Below are 20676 nucleotides of genomic sequence, written 5' to 3' on the forward strand. Positions count from 1 at the left end.
TATGGCACGTAGTTATATATTTGATGGAAGAGGGTGACATATGGACTTTCTTTTTGTTAGAACAGATGTCAACACATTGATAATAGTTTCCGCGCGTCACAGTTTATAACTAACCATTCAATGGCTCATGAATGTGCCTACCACTTGAGCACATTTAAAGCCGTTCATATCGGCAAGAAGGCAACTTTTATGCAGCCGCACAAAACTTACTGCTCCGTCAAGCTGACGAAAAATCAATAAAATGTGCGAGGGTAAAGGATTTCCAGAATAGGATTTCTGAAAGTGGTATTATACCTAGTAAAGCCGAATTCTGTCGGCGCGACATTTGTGCATAGTGCTGGTAAATATACCTTTAGAAGTGCGGATACATATTTGGAACCGACTCACTCGCCTTCCATCTTGTTAAACAGCGCGAAACGAGACGAAGGACGACACAAAATGGTGATGAAGGCAAGCGCAGTCTTTCGATTAGGTTTTTTTCAGCGCCCACCTCCAGCTAGTTTACTGTCGTTTATGCCTTACTGCAAATACCTTACTGCTGTTTATGATAGTTCTATTTGTTACATTTTCATTTACACAGGTGGTTTTTTCGCTGCTCAGAGCTCGACAAAACGAAAAAATGAGAAATAGCGTCGCAGGCGCCCCCACAAGTGTGTCTAAAGGACTTGAAGCTACTCTAGCGGGAACTATGAGCCTGGCGTCAGAAAGCGAACTAACGACTAAGGCGTTTGCGTGGCCGTCAGTTTCTCTCTTCTTGTTACGTACGTTGTTCTCCCGTCCAATGCAAATTCGAGTTTTGGGCCGACCTTATCAGTTGTGTGCAGCTGCACATTCTGTTATTCACGTTGCTGTTGAAGGGGGTCAGGGACATCGCAGCGGATGCAGTACAGGCAATCACACAACCTGATGCCTTTCGTGAACGAATTTTATCAGATGAACAAACTTTGGAAACCCTCCAGCTGAAGCTTTACTGCGAAGCACTGTCGTGCGTAGAATCGCCGAGTGACTCGCTTCGGAAACAGCGAATGTAAGTTGCACGGGCTGTAATTTCCGACTGTCCATTTCATTTTCTCTTCTCGTTACGAGACGCAAGAGTAAGTGGCCGACTGCACTGATTGCGCGACATTTCGACCTCCAAGCTAATATAGAACAAAAGTGTTAACAACCATATGGTTTGTTACAAAGTAAGGCCCCAGTAAAAAAAAAAAAAGTTTCCCTTGACGTTGAGCTGTTATTTCTTAGCAGTTAATTGAGATTTTGTCTCGGAATGTCCAGCTGCATCGTAATTGCGATTACCAAACGTCAAGCGAAAAGTTTCTGGTGTCCCCAAAACTTTCTATTGAAGTCTTCGCGGTCTGTATTGTGTGTGGTCTTTCTGTCAAGTCAATTTTTTGCTCTTTGGCTGTGTCTCCATGTCACTTTGGAGTCTGAGAGGCTTGATTGGGTTTATGTCAATGGAGGTATTTAGGCACTCGTAATTGATGATGGTTCCGCCTTTGCGATTGTAGCACCAGATTGAATTAAAACTAAATTAACATTACTGAAATTAAAATTAAAATAGATAAAAAAAATTAAAGATTACTGTACAGGCAGCCCACGCACAATTTGCTTCCAGAACTCGCATCAGGCCCTGCACAATGCATTGCATTGCAATAGTGAAATTGGTGTCGTCCTGGCGGAAACCTTTAAGTGCGATAAAATGTGGATGCGGAGCCTCGCACCACATTTATGCAAAGACGCTCTCTTGTGGGCATCAGTGAAAGACTACACAGATATAGAACGAAAGGCTAATGAAAAACAGATTCCAACCGACGTCAAACGTCACCCATAAATGGATTTACATGTGTTGTTGTTATAGCTGTTGCAGTTTTGAATTATCCCTTCAAGGGGTGTACGGTAGCGTGATTAAAAGAAGGGACAAAAGACACACAGGGACACACACAGCGCTTTGTGTGTCCCTGTGTCTTCTTTTGTCTCGTCTTTTAATCGCGTTACCGTACACCCCTTGAAGATGCATTACCAACAAGCCCACATTTCAACCCTCGTGCATTATCACGACTGCCAACTCCAGACGAGTATTCTCCGAGAATTTGCGCAAGTCATTAGAGGGGAGGAAAGAAGAGCGAAATTGAAAGTTGCTGCAGCGTGACCAATGAGCTTTTTTTTTCGCATGAATGAAAACAGCTCGCTGACGTGCGAAATGTAAACCGGTGCGTGCGTGCGTGTGCGTGTGCATGTGTGTGTGTGTGTGTGTGTTGGGCTGTTTTCTCACGCCGCATTCTCGCAGAATGTTAGCGTGTCTCTGACGGCGACTGCACCGGATTTACCTCACTCTGTTGGCCTCGCACATATGCACGCGCGCGTGCCGGAATAATGTAATACACGGTGCTTTGGTCGCCCGAAGCGAGCATCCCGCAAGGTCTCGTCTCACCAGGAACAACCGCAGCCTTCGCGTTTTGAATTATGAGTGACGCATTCGCGACCTTGGCTTTTAAAGCGGGAGAAAGCGAGCGCGAAGGGGGAAGTTCCGAAAGTTGCGGGTTCGTATAAAGTGCGGCTTGAAAAAAAAAAGGAAAAGGAGCGCTGTGACATAAGCTTGTTGCGCCGCTAAGTGAGGAAGCGAGAAGACCTTGGTCGTGGCAATGTTGGCGCGTGCCTGGATGTTGAGCGACCATGAGACTGTACGACGACGTCGGGAGAGTGCCTGTGTCATGCGCGAAGTCTTTCGCGTGGTGTTTCTTCGAATCGCAGAATACATATGGGCGGTGCAAGCGAAACCGAAAATGTGAAAAAAGGAAGCATAAGTCCTGGGACCCCTCATGCGTAACTCAAGCGTCGTGCCATGCAGAAAAATTCAGGCGTAATGCGTGCGCAGCTACTGCTCGGGCACGTTCCGCAGAGGCTGCAGGGTGCGACGACTAAAGAATGTAGCGTCATAGAACAGCACTGCCGTTACACCCTCGCTCATTCAACGACGCCTACTTAGGGCTCCCCTCCGTTCGCACTCCAGAGCTTCTGGAACAGGCTACGCATCACTTTTTTCTTCTTTTTTATCTCGTATATTTTCTTGGTTTCGCCTTGTCTGCTTGTAATTGACTAGGCGGGCGCAGATCCGTCGCGACTTCACTCGACGCGTCGCTCGCTCTGGATCCGGTCGCTGCCCGATCGCCGGCGTTGAAGAAGGCAGGCCGAGAGGAAGGAAAGGCCAGCCGGAGGTATGCGGGTCGTCGTCGTTTTCTCTGCTCGTCGCGGGAGAGGGGACATTGGCCGTTCGTATGTCGCAAAGGCCCGGAGCGAGGGCCTTCGTTTTGCAATTTTCTCGACGAAAGCGTCCGCGTAGCCGGTGTCGCCGAACTGCTTCGAAGCAAGCAGTACTTACCGACCGGGCTGCTTTGGCCGTGTGCTTAACCTGACAGCCGCGTACACTTCAGTGTGCGGGCTGCTGCATCTTAACGAGGGATTTGCGTCCCTGGCATAGAACGGAATGCTTTTGCGCGCCGCAAAAGCTGAGCGCCCGGGCATTGTATAGCTGTAAAGTGTACGCCTGTTTTTCCGCGCAGTCAATTTTGTTTTGTATTGACGCGCCCTTTGGCGACGCTGGATACTTACCTGCCATCATTTAGGATTTTATTGCAAGATGCCTGTTTCTTTTAAATGCTCAAAGGAGAAGAGAGAGAGAGAGGGATATAAGGAAAACAGAGATATTACCCATGTCAAGAGTCTGGTGGGCTGCCCTACGATGGGGGAATGTAGAAGGGGAAGAGAAAGCAGGGAGAGAGAGAGGGGGCTGTATAGAGTCGTGAACGGACAGTCGTACATTGTCAAAGGCGCCCGTGCGAACCACACGTTCTCAGAAAGCGCAAAAGTGCCTTCTGAGCCGATGATCGGTGGGGACGGTGTTCTATATAGTCTGTTCACTCAGAGGACGATCATCTAGTTTCCTGAATGCATTGGACATAGATTGTCTTTGTGCTTCAAATTGAGGACAGCGGCACAAATTAGTGGTCACTGTTCTCCTCGCATCCGAAGACGTCACATCCAGGTCTGTCAGCAATTCCAATTAGTGCGTAATAAGCAGCGCTTCATGGGAGGGAACTACTTTCGGCAACTGCCGTCGCCGTTTCCCCACGGCCAAACATCGCAGACGACGAGACGTGTGAAACCGACAGGGCAATGCGTCAAGGTATCTGCATCCTCGGGTTCATTTTTCGTTTCACACGTTACTTTTGTTGTCTGGGAGTTTCTCTTGCTTCGTACGCCGCATGAATTGTACTATGCACTTTATTACAAAGCGGGGAGAGTCGAATTTCTATATTTAAAAATTAGAATAACGTATCCATTCATGACTACTTGGCCGCTGAAGCGGAGAGGTATACAACTGAAGGAGGCTCACGTAGTTGAAGAGAGCCACTGTGCCCAGTGTTCTATAACTTTCCTTCGCTGACCTGCACGAATGGGATAGCGCACCATTCATCTACTGACGTTACGATTGGGCTTCCAAAACACCTCGAACCGGTTTCTAAACAAAAATATTGTAACCTGGCGCTCGAGGAGCCTACTCGAACGTGCTACAATGAAGCTTGGGTTTTGAAGTAGGAAATGCTCGTCGGAGGAATCATTCAGGGAGCGGTAGTTGGGTGCAGTGTTTTCAGTCGATGGGAGGGTTTGCGGTTAGGGTCAGGGCATAGGAAGACAGCTATGCAACAATATCGAACAGAAGAAAAAGGAATCGGAGGGAAAATATTTATCATTTAAACGGCAGTGCCCTACAGTTCGTAGTTGTGGCAGAAAGCATTGACTCGAAGACGAACCGTGCATAACAAGCGAAAATGGTGTAGAAATCAATGAACATTCATATTCTGGGAGAATGTCAGAGGTACAGTTGCCGAAAAAAATATAGAAATGGTTGGTTTATATTTGGGCACACGTTGAAGACGTGATCAACATTCGAAACCCTTCATTGCGGCGTCTCTTATAGCCACAATGTTGCTTTAGGTTGTCGAGCTCCGTGAATCAATCAGTCGCAATTTCCGCAGAGGCCGCGAAGCAGAAAGATATTGGCAGTCCAGCTGCCCACACGTGACCATGCACAACACACAAACGCGCGACCATGTTCTGATTGGTTGTCACCATAAAACGATAGCGCAAGAAAGGCTTCGTGACACTTTGCGGGACGTTTCTCTATATTGCACGGCGCCGCAGGCTGAGATCTCGCACAAACGCGCCATCTTATCTTCAGTAATGATAAAAACTAAATCTTACCATTGAGCCCACGCGACAATCTTTTGTATCTTGCAATACTGAAGCGAATGTCATGTTTCAATCTTCTCGAGGTTGCATCATGTTTATCGAAGTGAAAATAGATACGAGTCTAGAGTCACCCCTCCCTGGCGGCACCTTATAGTACGTTTTTAATGCGCATTACTGTACTCAGCGGACGCCGTATAGCGGACTGTCGACGTGTCGTTCATTTTACACGCGCAGTAAAGAGATAAATAATGTTAGTTGATAACCCTTCTACAATATCTCTCGCAGCGAGAAGTGGTTTGGTGAGCTGGAAGAGACGCTAAAAGGAAAGACGGGTGGTGGTGCCGCATCGAAGATCTCGCACAATCCCACCGTGACGTCATGGACTATGATAGCATCACCTAGGAGTTAGTCAAATGTTTATCGGCAAAAAGTGGGCTACATTTTTTTCGAAAGGAGGCAAAGACTTAACGTGGCATGTTTCGGGAACTTTCATTGAGCCAACTTGTCCAAATACGAAAATGAATTATTTGTAATTCGTGACTTCACGCCGGCGTACCACCGTTGCAGTTTCGGTGTTAATTTCATGAAAGTGGAATTTTGACCTTAATTTTGTCTTCTAATAGACAAGCTATTATCGTGAAATGAAGGGTAATTGAGTTGTCAAGGAATACTTTACAACTGTTTTAGTGGTTTACTTTAGTGTACAATTCTGTAGTTATTTGTCATAGTTTTGAACACAAGGTGTTAGTTTACATATTCGTAACTTGGGCCTGAACTTTCAACCGTGAGAACCATTGGCACTTGCGGGAGAACTTTCAAAGCCTGGTGCAGAACTACTCTATCGCAGGCCTGTACACGTTACAGAAAAAAAATTTGCCGATAACAATTACTTCTCTCAGAAATTTAATTGATTACAGTTACTGTAAGTACTCACCCACAAAATTAATAGATTGCTTTAACTCTACTTTCCTTTCTACTTTTATCAACACTGCAAAAATACTGCAAACAGAACGAGCTCATCTCGTTCCTTCAGTGCGTTCTCAACAGCCTTACACACGTTCTTTACCTTGTTAACTAAGAATTATATTCAAAATTATATTCGGCACATTTACCCTCGTTCGCTTGGGAGGACGTCTGCATTGACGCTGAAAGCTCTCAATGTGCGCACTGGGGAGAAGGACTTGTTAGCAACGTACGAACACGTTTCTCAAGAGATTGCGGCTACTTACTCAATGCCGTGATTCTCCGGGATAGGTTCCCTAGAAAGCGCAGCGCTTAATTGTTGCTGGGGTGAGGAAAGGACGCTTCCGACAGGGTCAGTAAAAAATAAGTCAACATCGTATTAGGTGATGCCCTGGCATGAACGTCCGAAGCGGCCATCGTTATTGAGCCGTATAGAAGCGCCTTTTAAATTTATGGGCTAATATCTGGTGCACTTCCTCCTCGGCGCCCTTCGCTTGCTTGGTATTTAGAATTGAAACTAGCTGTAACGGACGCCAGCAAGCGCTCGCTTTCCTTTAAAATAGGGGCCAAATCTGTCATGTCATTTCGTTTTATGCTGAATAGTAATTCACCCATAGAAATACTGTTTCTGAGTTAAAGCCGCGAGAAGATAGGTGAACTGGAAGGAGGCAATTTCGTCGCGTTATTTCAAACAAATAGAAACGCGCGAGTTTAAAGGCCAGAAACTTATGGCTATGTGAGCGCAAGTAGTAGAGTGCGCTAAGTGAAGAAGACTTGAGCAGCGGCTTTTACCGCCTATACGAAGACGGTGTATAGGCGTTTTTAGGAGAAAAGAGAGAGAGAGAGAAAAGTTTACAGTAAGAGAAAAGCTAAGAGGTCGGACTTGCATGAAAAGTGTACGAATTTGTGAGCCTGCCATGTTTAGGTGACCCACGCGTATAGCTGCAAGAGGCTAATCGTGGGAAGGAGGTAACCTGCTACACATTTTCATTCCCTTTGAACACTGCAATTCCCGCTAAATTTAAGCGCTCAAGAGCCGTGACCTGTCGGGGCTTTTCTTTCGTCAAATATGTAGCAACTCGTCACACGTAACTGGTTACTGAATAATGTAATTATTACAGTGAGCGTTACTGAGTGAAAAAAGTAATCGTGAAATTATGAGATTAACAGAAAACGTAATTGACTGCAAGTAATTAATCACGTGTGCTAAGTCGTTACGTACAAGTCTGCTCTAGTCAAATGGTCTCCGTTGGAAGAAAAAAAAACAAGAAATACCAGACCCAATTTTGAATGGAATATGCCCCCTTACAACGCCGTTTCGTGCAGATGACGGCGGCAGACCTCGGCGGCGCGCTTGACGTTAACCTCTCTCGTGCATTATTTATGCTTCCTTTGGAAAACTGCAAGCGGCGCATATTCTCTTTATTGCAGGCCTTGATAACCACTCTTACAGCGTTATTTTATGAGAAGTGGTAAATAATATCGCTGTTGATATATATATATATATATATATATATATATATAATTTTTTCCTCCGTTTGTTTGAGTTAGTTCAAACGACACTTGTAGCGTAAGCTGAAGGCAATCATGCGCACCAGGAAGAAAATGACAGTTTCGTAAAGTTGATATATTTATTGCTAGAAGTGGCGTTCGTTTAGACTGCGGTGCAGTGAATTAAAAAAAAGAAAATGCATGAAGGCGAGCTTTCTGGTAGAAACGCGGCCTCTCGCGTGGATCAACCTGTTGTTATTGTTTCGCGCTTTTAATATTTCAGTCTGCGAAGAGCTAACATAAAGGACATGCGCTGTCGGTGTTCTCTTCCATTAGATTTGTTTGTGGGCTGCCGTTCTCAAAATTCCTAGCAAGAACTCTGTAAAGAATGAAAGACAAGGCCTGAGCAACTGTGGTGGTAGAAGAGTGGTTGGGTATGCGTGGCTGGGAATTTGGTGCGAAACTTGCGCACAATCCCTTTCGTTGGTTCTAGGCCTCGCATTAATTACGGCACCCAGACTACAGATCACCAAGTAACAATTTTATGCAACACGTATCCAGCATTAATTGCTTGTGCCCAGGAGAGTGTCAACATTCATCAATTCAAGAAGAAAATGAGCCATCTTTTGAACACCCCCGTGTGAAATTTTGTCATGAATACCTGCTGCATTTCATTGTTATTCCGACTGCTCTGTGCGAATGTGTTCTTTTCCCTTTCCACACCACTTACTATCGCTCATCGTTTAGGACTTCTTCAGTATTATTTTCTGCCTGACTAGTGCTTGTATAATTGCTTATGTTGAATTCTTGTCTCACTGTGTTTGATGTACCACTGTTCTCACTGATATGTTACTCCGCACCATCTGCACCGACGTGTAATGCGGGTGTTAGGCCTCGTCAGGAGACATCCTAGTCTCCTTTAGCCTCTCCCCGCGGACACCATGTAGTGTTGTCCGAAATAAAATACATTAAAAAACGCCAACGTCCAACGCTGCATCCAACGCTGGACGCCGGGCGCGAGACGCCGACGCCGGATTTTCTGCCACACGGACTCCTTAACGCTATCGCGGTAAAACAGGTTTAAAATGCTACAGGGACGTCGCGCTGAATCTTGTTACCGCTGGTGTCGCTGCATTCACTAAACTGCCGTTATGACGAAATTAACGAACCTGCTCAAATTTTCGACAAGTTGTCCTCACACACGGTAACGATCACGCACTTATTGCTACCTTTCATGTTACATTTGAAGACAAACTTTATGGGTGAATGTGGGAGGCCCTGTTTGTCTTTATGCTCAGACGCTCGGCAACAAAAACATTAAAAGACTCCGCTGTTCTTTGAAAGCAAAGAAAAGCAAAGTCAGTGACGTCTCTCGCGCCTGTGAAGAAACTACTGCTAATCAGTAGGCATTCTGGGCAAATGTAGATGCTCACATATCTTCGATGGTTAGTCGCCCTTTTGTGCAAGGAAGTGACGTCTACTCTTCGTTCAATTTGCTCGGTGTACGCTAATCGCGCTGTGACGCAGTTGGTGGAACCGCCGCGATCAACGGTCACCTGACTTATTTAATAGTATACAATTGTTCATATGCTAGCACAGATAAAAGAAAGAATCAACAAAAGGAAGCATGACGTCACTCAACTAGCCTTCGCCAAGCCAAACCACGTCGCCGCAAAGTCGTCCGCATCGCGCTTTGCCCCCCCCCCCCCCCCCCTTCTCCCTCGCGCCTCTGAAAGTGAGCTCAACGCAAGACCTGTTACCGTAGCCTGCACTTGAGGGACTCGGAACAGCATACAGTAGAATGCGTCCACAACAAATGCCTCTATAGCGAAATAATCTCCAAAGCAAAGGATTTATTATGTCCCGGACGAATTCCTGTTTTCGATACGTATTGTGAAGACCCCTTCAACGAAGACCACTACAACAAGTTAGCGTGTAAAGCAATGAAATAGGCTAGTTGTTACACGTTCACCATTACGTTCCGTAATGCTGAACTCAGCAAAACTCAATCTAAACTCAACTCAATCGAAACTCAATCGAAACTCAGCGCGACGTAACCATGAAGTTATCGTGTACAACGAAGTAATTTAGGTTTCCCCGACGGCTGATTTGCTGGTGTACATCGAAAGCCCGCGTAGCGGTCCCACCACTGCCCTGCAAAGATGTCACCGAGGTGCGCTTTGCGCTAACGCTAATAGCCACGCTAGCGGCACACCTCATGAGCGTTGCCGATGTGAGAAGAAGGCCGGCTGCACTGCTTCAGGAATCGCTCAGATCGTAAGCTGCTTGTTTTAACGCATCAACGGATACGATGGTTGACAAGTGCGTCGCAGTTGATGACAACGCGATGACGTAATCCTAGCTGACGACCGACAACATCTTCAAAGCCACCTAAAGCGAAAAGGGCGCGAGTGTCAACGAAGACTACACAGTGACGAAGAGCCTATGAACGAACTGATAATTTTGACGGCTAGGCGAGGCAATTGGGGCACTCGAAGATCACAGCTTTTTTTCTTTGTGTATAGCTGCTGCGTTTCGCTGCGGAGCCTGCGGCGAACCTCGGTGCAAACAAGGCTGCCTGCAGTCGTGGATTCTGCGGGACAAAGTGTGCACAAAGAAACCTGCCGCTTCACTTAGGTATATATTTCTTGAATTCACGATAAGTAAAAGCTTAGTATTCTTAAGCTTGCCTTAGCCTGCTTGGTTGTGAGCGGCAGGGTGTGCGACTTTTGCAACGAAGTGACCTTCATAGCGAAGAATTTTGGACATCCCGAGCACTTGATCATGAGTGCGTCTGAGTGTATTTAGTTCCCGGTAGGTCTTCATTGAAGTGCGCTTCTTTTTGGGTGCTTTTGCGACAATATTTGCGCACACTTGTCATGTGCAACTTCCGTTATTTCTTGTGACGTATACATCTATTCTCGTTGCACCTTACCCTTCCCCCAGTGTAGGGTAGCCAAACAGAATCTTACCCGGTTAACCTCCCTGCTTTTCCCATCTCGTTTATCTCTCTCTCTCTCTTCTCGTTGTAAGCTAAGAGTACGGCAGCCGCGTGCACTTTGCTGAATGAAAGAATTTTAGAGTATTACGTGCCGAAACCACGATCTAATTATGAGGCACGCCGTATTGGGCGACTTCGGATTAATTTTGACCACCAGGGGCCCTTTAACGTGTCCCCAATGGACGGGACAAGGACGGGCGTTTTTGCATTGCGGCCGGATCGAAATGCGGCCGGGATCTGACCCCGCGACCTCGTGCTTAGCAGCGCAACACTATAGCCGCCGCGCCACCGCGGCGGGTTCGTGCGCGTTGTTGTCACACACCCGTTTTATTATATTTCTTTTTTTTTTTTTCGACAGAGTTGGGGCTTAGCGCGTCGCTGGGAGGAGCTAAAACCTACCGAGACGTGGTCACGCGTTGAGGCCAACTTTCTTTAGCTACAATTTTACCGTGTAACCCTGCGTCTTTGTTTTGTTTCGTGTCTGCCCGTTTGCTTAAACGCAATTTTCGCGTTTGTTAAGTGCGTACATGTTTACGTGCTCACGCATATGGTGAATTCTCTCTCTCTATTTTTTTAACTATTGAGAACAGGACATAACTCGCTTATCCAACAGCTTCCCAGTTAAAGCAGCTTTTACACCGAAACAGATCATTTGCGGTTCGTTAGAAATGCGATGCTGTAAACATCCGCGAACTTTGGACGTTACCTTCCGGCCAGGGGAATGGCGGGACAGATACGTACGTTAGAACTGTTACCTCATGCTTCGCCAACTGCCCTTGTTGACCGGTGCTCCCACTGCGATATGATTGCTTCTGCGTAGTGTTTACCGTAACATAGATGCACACTTCGTGCTACATGGGCGTCGTCCCGGCAGCTTCTGTAGTTCGTTTGGAGCATGGATCATTTGCGTAGCCCGGATGCGGAAATCCGACGCATTTCTCCCCGAGGCACATGTTTATCCAGCGCACTATAGGTGAGTGGCACTTGTCACTGCTGAATACAGCTTCTTGCTCAAGGCGATCGCTTGGGGTAGCTGTCCCAGTTTGAGCGTCCTCCAGCTGCCGCAGCCTTGTCTGCGTTGCCGTGTTGAAGCGATCGGGGTGTCCTGTCCATTCCTTGTGGCCTGAATAATTCGTGCTGATAACGTTTCAGGCTATGCACGCGACTAGAGCAGCAGCCACCGCGCTCGCTGAGTTGTCTCGAATGGCGTGCTCAAAAATCTACACGGTGAAAACGCTAGGCTATGCCGACTTGATTTGACAGGGTTTCTAGGTGCAGGTTGAGCGAGACAACGCGGGCAAACCCGCGCGCTCGTTCGAGAGTGCGTGACTGCGTTGCTGTATGCTGCGCGTAGGCGCAGGTTTGTGCAGGTTTGGCACTTCCACTGCCTGAGCGCCACTCTCAGTGCACGACCCCCACACCACTGCAGCCGTTGACAAATCACTTGCATAGATGCGAGCAGCTGGCGCGACACACTTGTACTTGCAAGCGTTCATCGAATGTAAAAGGTCTGAAGAACGGCCAGTGCAATAGACTGTCCTGCGCGAGTTTTTCGACCTCACCCACCATGTTGCAGAAGAATTACACTTGCGAATCCGCCTTCCCGAATTCAAAGCTGTGCTTTGGATACAAGTGATACGCGAGACCTTGCCAGAGATCTCACGCTGTAAAATTATGTTGCGCAAATTCTTGTAGTCATTGCAGCTCGGTGAACACAGAACCATGGTGTTCACCCAGCGTGATTGTTCAGGTAGGAGAGAAGTAGGCGGTGCTAAGTCGGCCAGCGTAAAAGGCCAGCTGGGCACAAATACTCATCTACGAAACTTATGAAGGTCATGTTGCCGACATGTTGTTTCTGTTCGTAGCGTGTTCTTATAGTTCTGTACGACATGAATTAGTCTGATTATCTCTTTCCGTTGAGCTGTCACTGGAGTCGTTGCCAAAGATTAAAAGTGCATTGTTTCGTGGAGCAATATCAGGGGCAACCTGCAGCCGGCATTTCACACGTGATCACTGTACATCTTGTACAGCTATTTCAGTAGTGTTTTACAGTTCAACTGTACTTTACACACACGTTCGTCTGTTTCTGCTAGTGAGGGGCTTTCTGGGCACCCGTCAGGCCAGCGCTCTAGTCTTTTATTTGCCGCGTGTGACCCAAATCCGAAAAAAAAAAGAATGGCTGTGAAAATTTGATTGCCTCTTGTAAATGCACACAAAGCTCCACTACCGACATTGAAACGCGCGTTTTCACTAGTGACTCGCCTCCAAGAACAGTAATACACGTGTACGAACATATTGCTTGTAGATCAAATCGGCGTGCGTAGGAGACTCGAACGCTGGTTGTACGCTTTCTTTACTGGATGACTTAATCAAAGGAGTTATCGCGTGAGAGCAGATATACAAACTCGCCTGCTCTGCGCAATAGAAACTTTTTAGAATTCGTCAAAATTCAGTGAGCCAGGCAGCCTTGTTGCTCTCTCTTACTGTCTCCGGTGCTTTGGTAATATGCAACTGCACATATGTCGCTCTACGCAACCACCATCATTTTCGCGGTCTTTTTTTCACTTGACTCCCACATATCCTCTGCTCGTCAAAGTCACAACAAAGCTGTCTAGTGACGACCTCAGCAGCCCTGCTGCAATACTTCCGACGTCGCTCACTTCTTACGTTCGAGAGATGGCGCATAGCTAAAAAAAGTCAGCGCGGCCATTTCAAGCAGGTTTGGCTAAAATGAAGAGCTCAGATGAGAGTAAGCGTACTATAATAATAGCTTGATAAGAAGTATAGACAAATGAAAACGAAAAACAAACAACAACATAAAGCTGTACGGCGGGCTCTGAGAAAACAAGTTAAAAGCATTGAAGCCCGCCATGAACGCTTTAACAGGTCATGCGCTCACATTCCGCAAGCACTGACGCGTCGTTGTCATCCCACCGAAATCCGTTGGTACGAGTGCCTTCGATCACACTTCAGAAAGTGGGCAGACGTCCTGCGACAACGGAGAACACGCATTCGTTGCGTATCTGTCTTCTGCCCACTGGTACTCTGAGACTCTGAACGAATGGTATAGAAGTCATTATCGATGACATGGTTTGTTGCTGCTACCGCCCAGTGTAAAGGCTCTGACTCGAACTTCCGCCACTGTCGACCGCACCAATTTTGTTTCCCGTCGACGCCATGTGAGACTATGGGACTGCTTATGTTTGTCTCTGGTGGCGGCCGCTGGAAGCCGCGGGGGGGGGGGGGGGGGGGGGCGTAATGCGTCATCCACATCGATCACTTCGTTGTCAAAAGACAACGTGGATCACCAGAGGCCGTGTGCGGTTCCCAAAACAGTGTTTGCCGTAACGATGTCTTCACGAGAGAAAGGACATCGATCACCGCCTTCTGCGCATTCCCCGCAATGTCGCCACCAAAAGCAGCTCCCGCGTCCGCTTTTTTTTTTTTTACCGAGTGACGTCAAACTAGCGGTTAGACGTCAGCGCTTGTCTCGCACTAAACCGTCGGCTGATATCACCGTGAGACTCGCGCCTTAATTGACCAAGTCTGGCTCCCTAGCGCGCTCGTCGCAGCTTGACGGAAGGATAATTATCTGGCTAATCGTCTTGCGTCGGGCGCGTGTGCGGCTTCCAAAGACGCCATCGATCACTGCGAAGGATCACACTGTTACAGTGGCACGCCAGCGTTCATTTCCTGTATACCGAAGGAGGGTTGCCCAATGCTTCCTGCCTCGTGTTGCGCGCGCAGTGTGCTTGTGTCGAACGGTACGTCGGCTTCTAGTTTTTCAGCGGATCGGCAGAATCTCGTCTTAAGGCCTCCGGTTTGCTATCCTGCACTACGTGAATTGAAAGGCGAAGTAAAGACGGAAATATGAGTGGGAACAAGAAGAAAGGCGTGAAAGAAAAAAATAAGGGACGGGATCATTATAGTCTCTTTAATAGGCCACTGCCACGTAGAAAGGTAAAAGAGGCTTGACCGACTTTCTGTGCGACGAGAGTTCATGTCGGCATACCGGGACTGTCTGTTCTGACCGTGGCCTATCGTCAAGGCGTGCCGGCATCAGCCCAACTATAACGTGCACTTTTCAGGAGGAAGTTACATGCCTTCTTAATTCCACCGTAATAATCGAGCTGTTGCAGTCTAGGAAGCCACCAGCGAGTTTTCAGGCTATTTGGTGCATGTTCGAAAATATCACGCCCATATGCGTGAACTTCACCGACACGTTACATCACGGAAATGTAATTGGTCTATTGCCAAGTGAAACAAATCGCTGACACTCACACTATATTTATGGGCCGAAGAGAGCAGGAACATGAATAAGAAATGAGTTCCCAAGAAGGCTGAGGCTTGAAGCGATAAAATGCGGTCCAACAGAGATTGTAAACGGAGCCAACGTATTTAGGAAAGGAAACGTCTTTGTCAGTGCAGCAACTCCTTCCTTAGTAGCCTTCTTTCCGTGCGTGTAGTTCACGTTCCCCCACCCTCAATGAGATAGGGTGTAGACGTTGATAACGGAAGAGTTATGTCCTCCAGTGAGCCGCACTACCACATTGGCGTATTAATTATCAAGAGAATGTCGTGGAGAGTCCTTGCAAGGTGTAGTATGCGCCCATGAATAAAAATGTCGGGGTTGGCGTTTGGGAGCGCACTAATTGTATGTTGCGAAGGCACGTGCTTCGCGACATCGCATATTGGAGATGTTCTTGCTACTTCTCTCGTAAGAGGCAGCTCAAATCGACCGCAAGAAGGAACTATACAACTGCACCAATCAAAATTCGTCATCAAGAAGCGCCGAGTACAAAGGAATTTCCCCGAAGACTCAGCGTGTGTCGTGACTGTGCGAAGTGTATGCGAAGTGGGCTTGTCATAACGGTCACGACCGCGTGGCCTTCTTGACTCTGCTGTCGGCGAGGCGTGATGCTAAGGCGTTTGTATTTTTGAGTTCTCGTTCGTATTTTGCCGCTTCAACGAGTGGCGCGCGACTCCGGCGTGACGTGCTCGTCGAGGCGTAGCTAATTACTTGACGGTACACCGCTGTGTAGAGGTAAAAAGAAAAAAAAATTAGCCACGCTTTTTAATTCCGTTTATTCCTTACTGAATGCTGTAGCGTTTTCCTTTCACTTATTTTTCAGCCTCGTGTTTTTATAATGCAATTCCGTTACTTTAACGCCATATTTAAACAAATAAAGCTATATGTTAATTTCGTTACCTTACCGCTGACGTTGCCTTTTATGCCGCACCGACGAGGTAATCCAGTAGCCATGGTGTTGCACTGCTTTGATGGAGGTCGCGGGTTCGAACCCGGCCGCATTTTGGTAGGGTGACCTGCAAAACCGTTCGTGTGCTCAATTTAGGGGCGCGTTAAAGCACCTAAGGTAGTTGATATCGTGGTTCTACTTTTTCTTCCTTCCGCTGTGTCGTGCAGCGTGGCAGTTTCTCCGGGGGTTGACGAAGCTCTCTGAGTGAGTTACATAGCCAGATGGTGGCACAGTTTGAGTGGGGCGATGTACACCCTGCGTTTTACGTGACCGCCGGTTGTGCGAAGTCACTCTTGCGATCGCGTACGTCACGTTACTCATGCGTTTCAGTATGACGTATGCGCCGGCGTATTGTGACAGAAACTTTGTGTACAGGCCCCTTTTCCGTACAGGTGTCGAAAGCCAAAGTCCCCAGGAGCAAATGTGACGAGCATATGTCGAACGTAATAACGAGCCTTGGACGATCTTGAGAGGGGACAGTCCTGAGGCGGGCCTGTCGACGGGCTTTTGCGGCACGACTTGAAGCGTGGCCTATCGATGAGGCATCATATGGAGAAGGATGGTATCGATGAAGCTTTGGGGGTGGCGAGCACAGAGAAGAAAGAAAGGCGCATAGCCTGTGAATTCATATGTTTGGCAATATTGTAAGCGTACAAAACAAATGGTGAAATAGAATTCAAATTTTTGTTATTCGTGGAAACCTACATGGCAAGCATATTGGTCAGCGTGCGATTCGCGTGCTCAGTAAGAAAGTTGCTCAGTTCGCGGGGGGTGAGGGTTCGAGTGCCGGTAATCGCATCTACAAAGACGTAGTAGTTCTTCAACAACGTCCACAATAAACTGCCGTCCACGATCAGTAATCACAACGCTTGGTGTACCGTGACGGACAATCACGGAGAACAGCAGGAAACATGAAACGTCAGCTGCTGTAGCAGAAACGAGCACCGCCGTCTCAGTATACCGGGTCAGATAGTCCACACACGCAATAATTCAGCGACGTACGGTAGTAGACTTGGGGAAGGGACCCAGCAAGGCGACACCAACTTTTTCAAAGGGCAAGGTCGGCGGCTTAACTGGCTGCAGGACACCCGTAGGAGGCGACGTTAACTGCTTTGCGTTGCCCTGGCAGCAGGAGAACACGCTTACTTAATGACGCACTGTAACTCAAGCGCTCAAACATAAAGAAAGATACACAAATCATAAAAAAATGCCATGAAATATGCCAATGAACGCTGTGGATTTAACTGCTTTATTTTCTTTTCCACAGTGCTGTTATTGTAGCTCTTCAAATTTGGCGTTTGTCGAAGCTGCGGGAGAATGAAAAAAAAGAAAGAGGAAGCAGGAGAGAGAGAGAGAGAGAAATGAATCAATGTTTCATGCCGCAAGGGCCAGGTATGGCCAACGAGAGAGAGAAAGAGCGATGACAGGACAGGCGCAACGCATTCATAACTGCTTCTTCCTTGTTTGCTAGACCTCAGGTGTGCATGCGCACAGCATCCTTCGTTCCCAAGTTACTCATGATCGTGCACAAGCGCCCAACGGCTAAGGTCTGTGAGATGTCGCGCGGGTATATGACATCGCAGGTGGGGCGCAATGCAGGGCGTCTTGAAAGCCGCAGGAGAGAGCCTGCCATATATAATGGGAGATCGATAACTATACCGGATTAACATTTCACTCGCACGCATGCTCGTGGCAGCATTCTGTGCACACGGCAAACGTGTTTGTCGTTTTAAACCACCTTTCAAAAAAAAAAAAAAGTCTAGCAGCGCCACATAACGTTCACCAAAAGCTCGGTGCAGAAGTGCTCTTGCATTCTGTTCCGGGGTCGAGAGTCAAACCGGCAACCTCACGCTCAGAAGCAGGACGTCGTCGCCAAATAATGCGCCACCACGGCAGGCGTCAGACAGATGAATAGTCAATACGGGCAGTGAATTTTGCACGTTTGCGCATGGCCCTGACTCACTGTGACACGTTCAAATTGCTTTGCTGCGCAAATTGGTCTTACCATCTCATGGTTAGCAAAAGTGACGGGGCTTTCGTCGCGATTCTTCTGAGGGACTTAAGTAGCCCACAACTCGCAGCCACATAGCTTCTCTGCACTGTAATGTATAAGGTGTATGCTGCTGCTACCCTATTACCACCGACATTGCGGCTATCACGTGCGACGTAATGAAATAACGACCGCGGTAATATTGATTGCTTATTTTCTCGCGTCGACGCTTCGTTGCGCGGGACGGCGACCATATCTTGTGATTACAGCGATGAGGTGGTGTTGTGGATATGGGAGGGACTGGTTATCCTGAACACCAGTATGAAACGGTGAAAGCTTGGCATTATATCTTGGGACGCGGCGTTTATGTGCCCTCGGCGTAATTTGCCGTTTCTGTGACGTCAGTGGCGCCATTTTGGCGGCTCAGAATCGCTGACGAGCACGACGAACCTGAGGAGCGAAGGACGGCATAACGAATCTCCCCGGCCCCACGCTATGTGAAACGGTTGACGGAGCCGGCAAACTTGAGTCTTGCCTGTTAGGGCGTGTCCCAGCGAAACGCTTGGTTAGGTTGGAATTTACGAAGTGTCCACGTGAATATTAAGTAATTCGTTTATGTCTTATTTTGTGGTGCGAAAATACTGAACAACAGCAGAGGAATACAACTAGCGGTATGATGGCCGCCACGAGGAGCTATTTTACTGGGGGAAGGGGGAGGGGGGGGCGTGTACAGGCTCGGTCTCCCTTGAGGTTTTGTGCCTAAACGTCACGCGGTATCTTAAATTATAGAAGGCTACTGTCGGGTGTGCGACAGTCTCGCAACTATATGTCCTTGCCGTCAGACGGCTCTTTTCTCACATGCCCGCCTTTGTAACGTTCGATTTAAAGCTTATTTCCATACTTTGCTCTCGTTTAAGCCGTGCGTGTTTTGCCTTCGCTCGTCATCTTCATGTTCTGGAAGGTCTCGATGCCTTGCGAATTGAGACGAGAGCGGTCATTTTAGAGGTGTAGCTGGGCTCTTGCGCATTTAGCGTCGCTTGCGTGTCGCTCTTGCTTATTTACACAGAAGTTCCTTGTATGTCCTGCAGACGCATTGCTCGTAATTCCGGCGGTTTCGTGCTTGGAAACGAGAAGCTAAGTCAACTACCTCAGTTTTTATGAGACAGTTTTCGAAATAGTGCCTCAGGCGTTTGCGTAACTTTGTGAACAGCGACTACGACACGCTGCCGCACAGATGTTCGCCTAGGGACGTTCAGAAGGCAGGGCTCCGTGCAGCTTATGTAATTTACTGCGTCAAGCCGTCCGGACAGGAGAATGTAAGCATTCCCTTGACAACGTTGGTGTCGTTGTTCCAAACAATTGTGTGCAAAAAATAAAAACTTATATGAAAAAGAAAAGGACGCAGGCTGACGGCTAAGCGAGTTCGTATGAATTCATGTTAAAAAAGCAGCGGGAAAATTAGGGCACTGACACAAGAAGAAATTCAAGGACGCAGCGCCCATTATGATAACGACAAAGAACGTGTGTCCTTTAATGCCTGTCTTTGCGAGGAGACGCTAGAACACATTCTGTGCGACTGTCCTGAATATAATGTTCAGAGACAGTCCCTGGCCACCGTTCTAGCGCACCTTGACAATACACCATTCTCAGTTGCAACTATTTTCTCATATCGCCGACAGAAGACATCGCAGCTGAAGGCGACGAAGGGACTACTTCGGTTTTTGAAAGAGACGAGCTTGGACAAGCGGCAGTGACAGTGATGTCACGTACCGCGCAAGAGTGACGGTCTGTAACTGAATATGTGTGTGCTGTGTTATGTGCACTCTCTCTCTCCTCCCCATCTTTCATCCTCCCCTAATAGTGGCAGTCCCACTATTACCCAGCGTACGCAATGTCCCTCATGTTGCATAGTAAACATCAATTATTGGCGAAAATGAAATGACGATGCGTCATTTGGAGTCAATGCGGCATGCATGCCCGCGGAAGAAAACTAGTTTCGAAAATCAGGGGCTGAACTTAGAAACATTTTCGTACATAACTTGCTGTTTACAGTGGGCATGCCACTTTCGTTGATAATATGTCAAACGTCATAATTGGCTGGTATTTGCTCTTGCGAACAGTTTTGTAGTGTAGAGAGAGAGAGAGAGAGAGAATCCCGATATGAGCAAATGCCGGATATTACGTGTTGATACCACATGTCACCACGTCTCCGAGCTCCTTAAACGCAGGCCCGTCACGGGAGCATTGTTGTACAGTATGGATTTCTTGCTTTACCCAAACGCTGGAAATTTAACCACCAAAGCCAGCACGAAGTCAGGCTGTGGGCGTACCGCAATGCAGACCCTGAGACTCGTGTCTCAGGGATATCGTGTGTCTATCATGTGTCGTGGACTGTCTATGTATGTCGGAGGTGACATCATTCAGTACAGTTGCAGAACGGACGGAGTTGCGTGTATCAAAAAGAGGTTCTTGTGAATATGGTGGGGTCCACTGGGAGAAGCTTCTGCTGTGCCAGTAAATGAGCTCTTAGACGCGGAAAAAGTCGCTGAAGTCTGTAGATTTTTTTCTGATAAAACTAAGTTCGTACATCTCGCGGATTCCATCGGCTACTCGTTCACTCAGTCGCTGGTTGACTTACCGACTCTCGCGTTATCCGCATCTCTCGAAGATATCAACCTCACTCAAGTCACCTGAGGGTATTCCCATATTTATTGTATTCCGCT

The 20676-nt window shown here is 47.6% G+C and overlaps 1 protein-coding gene across 3 annotated transcripts in view; it reads left to right on the plus strand.

Moving 5' to 3' along the window:
- The window catches only part of LOC126537928 (solute carrier family 45 member 3-like), a 159846-nt gene that overhangs the window by 100664 nt on the left and 38506 nt on the right, over positions 1-20676 (plus strand). Inside the window, exon 1 of one of the 3 annotated variants that reach the window (XM_055074544.2) lies at positions 10250-10341. The exons of the other annotated variants lie outside the window; for them this stretch is intronic. The gene's annotated coding sequence lies outside the window, so the exon portion shown is untranslated. Of the gene's footprint in view, positions 1-10249; positions 10342-20676 lie in introns of those variants that run through there. 3 annotated transcript variants of the gene reach the window in all.

The sequence above is a fragment of the Dermacentor andersoni genome, chromosome 4, assembly GCF_023375885.2.
Source record: "Dermacentor andersoni chromosome 4, qqDerAnde1_hic_scaffold, whole genome shotgun sequence".
NCBI classification, from domain to species: Eukaryota; Metazoa; Arthropoda; class Arachnida; order Ixodida; family Ixodidae; genus Dermacentor; species Dermacentor andersoni.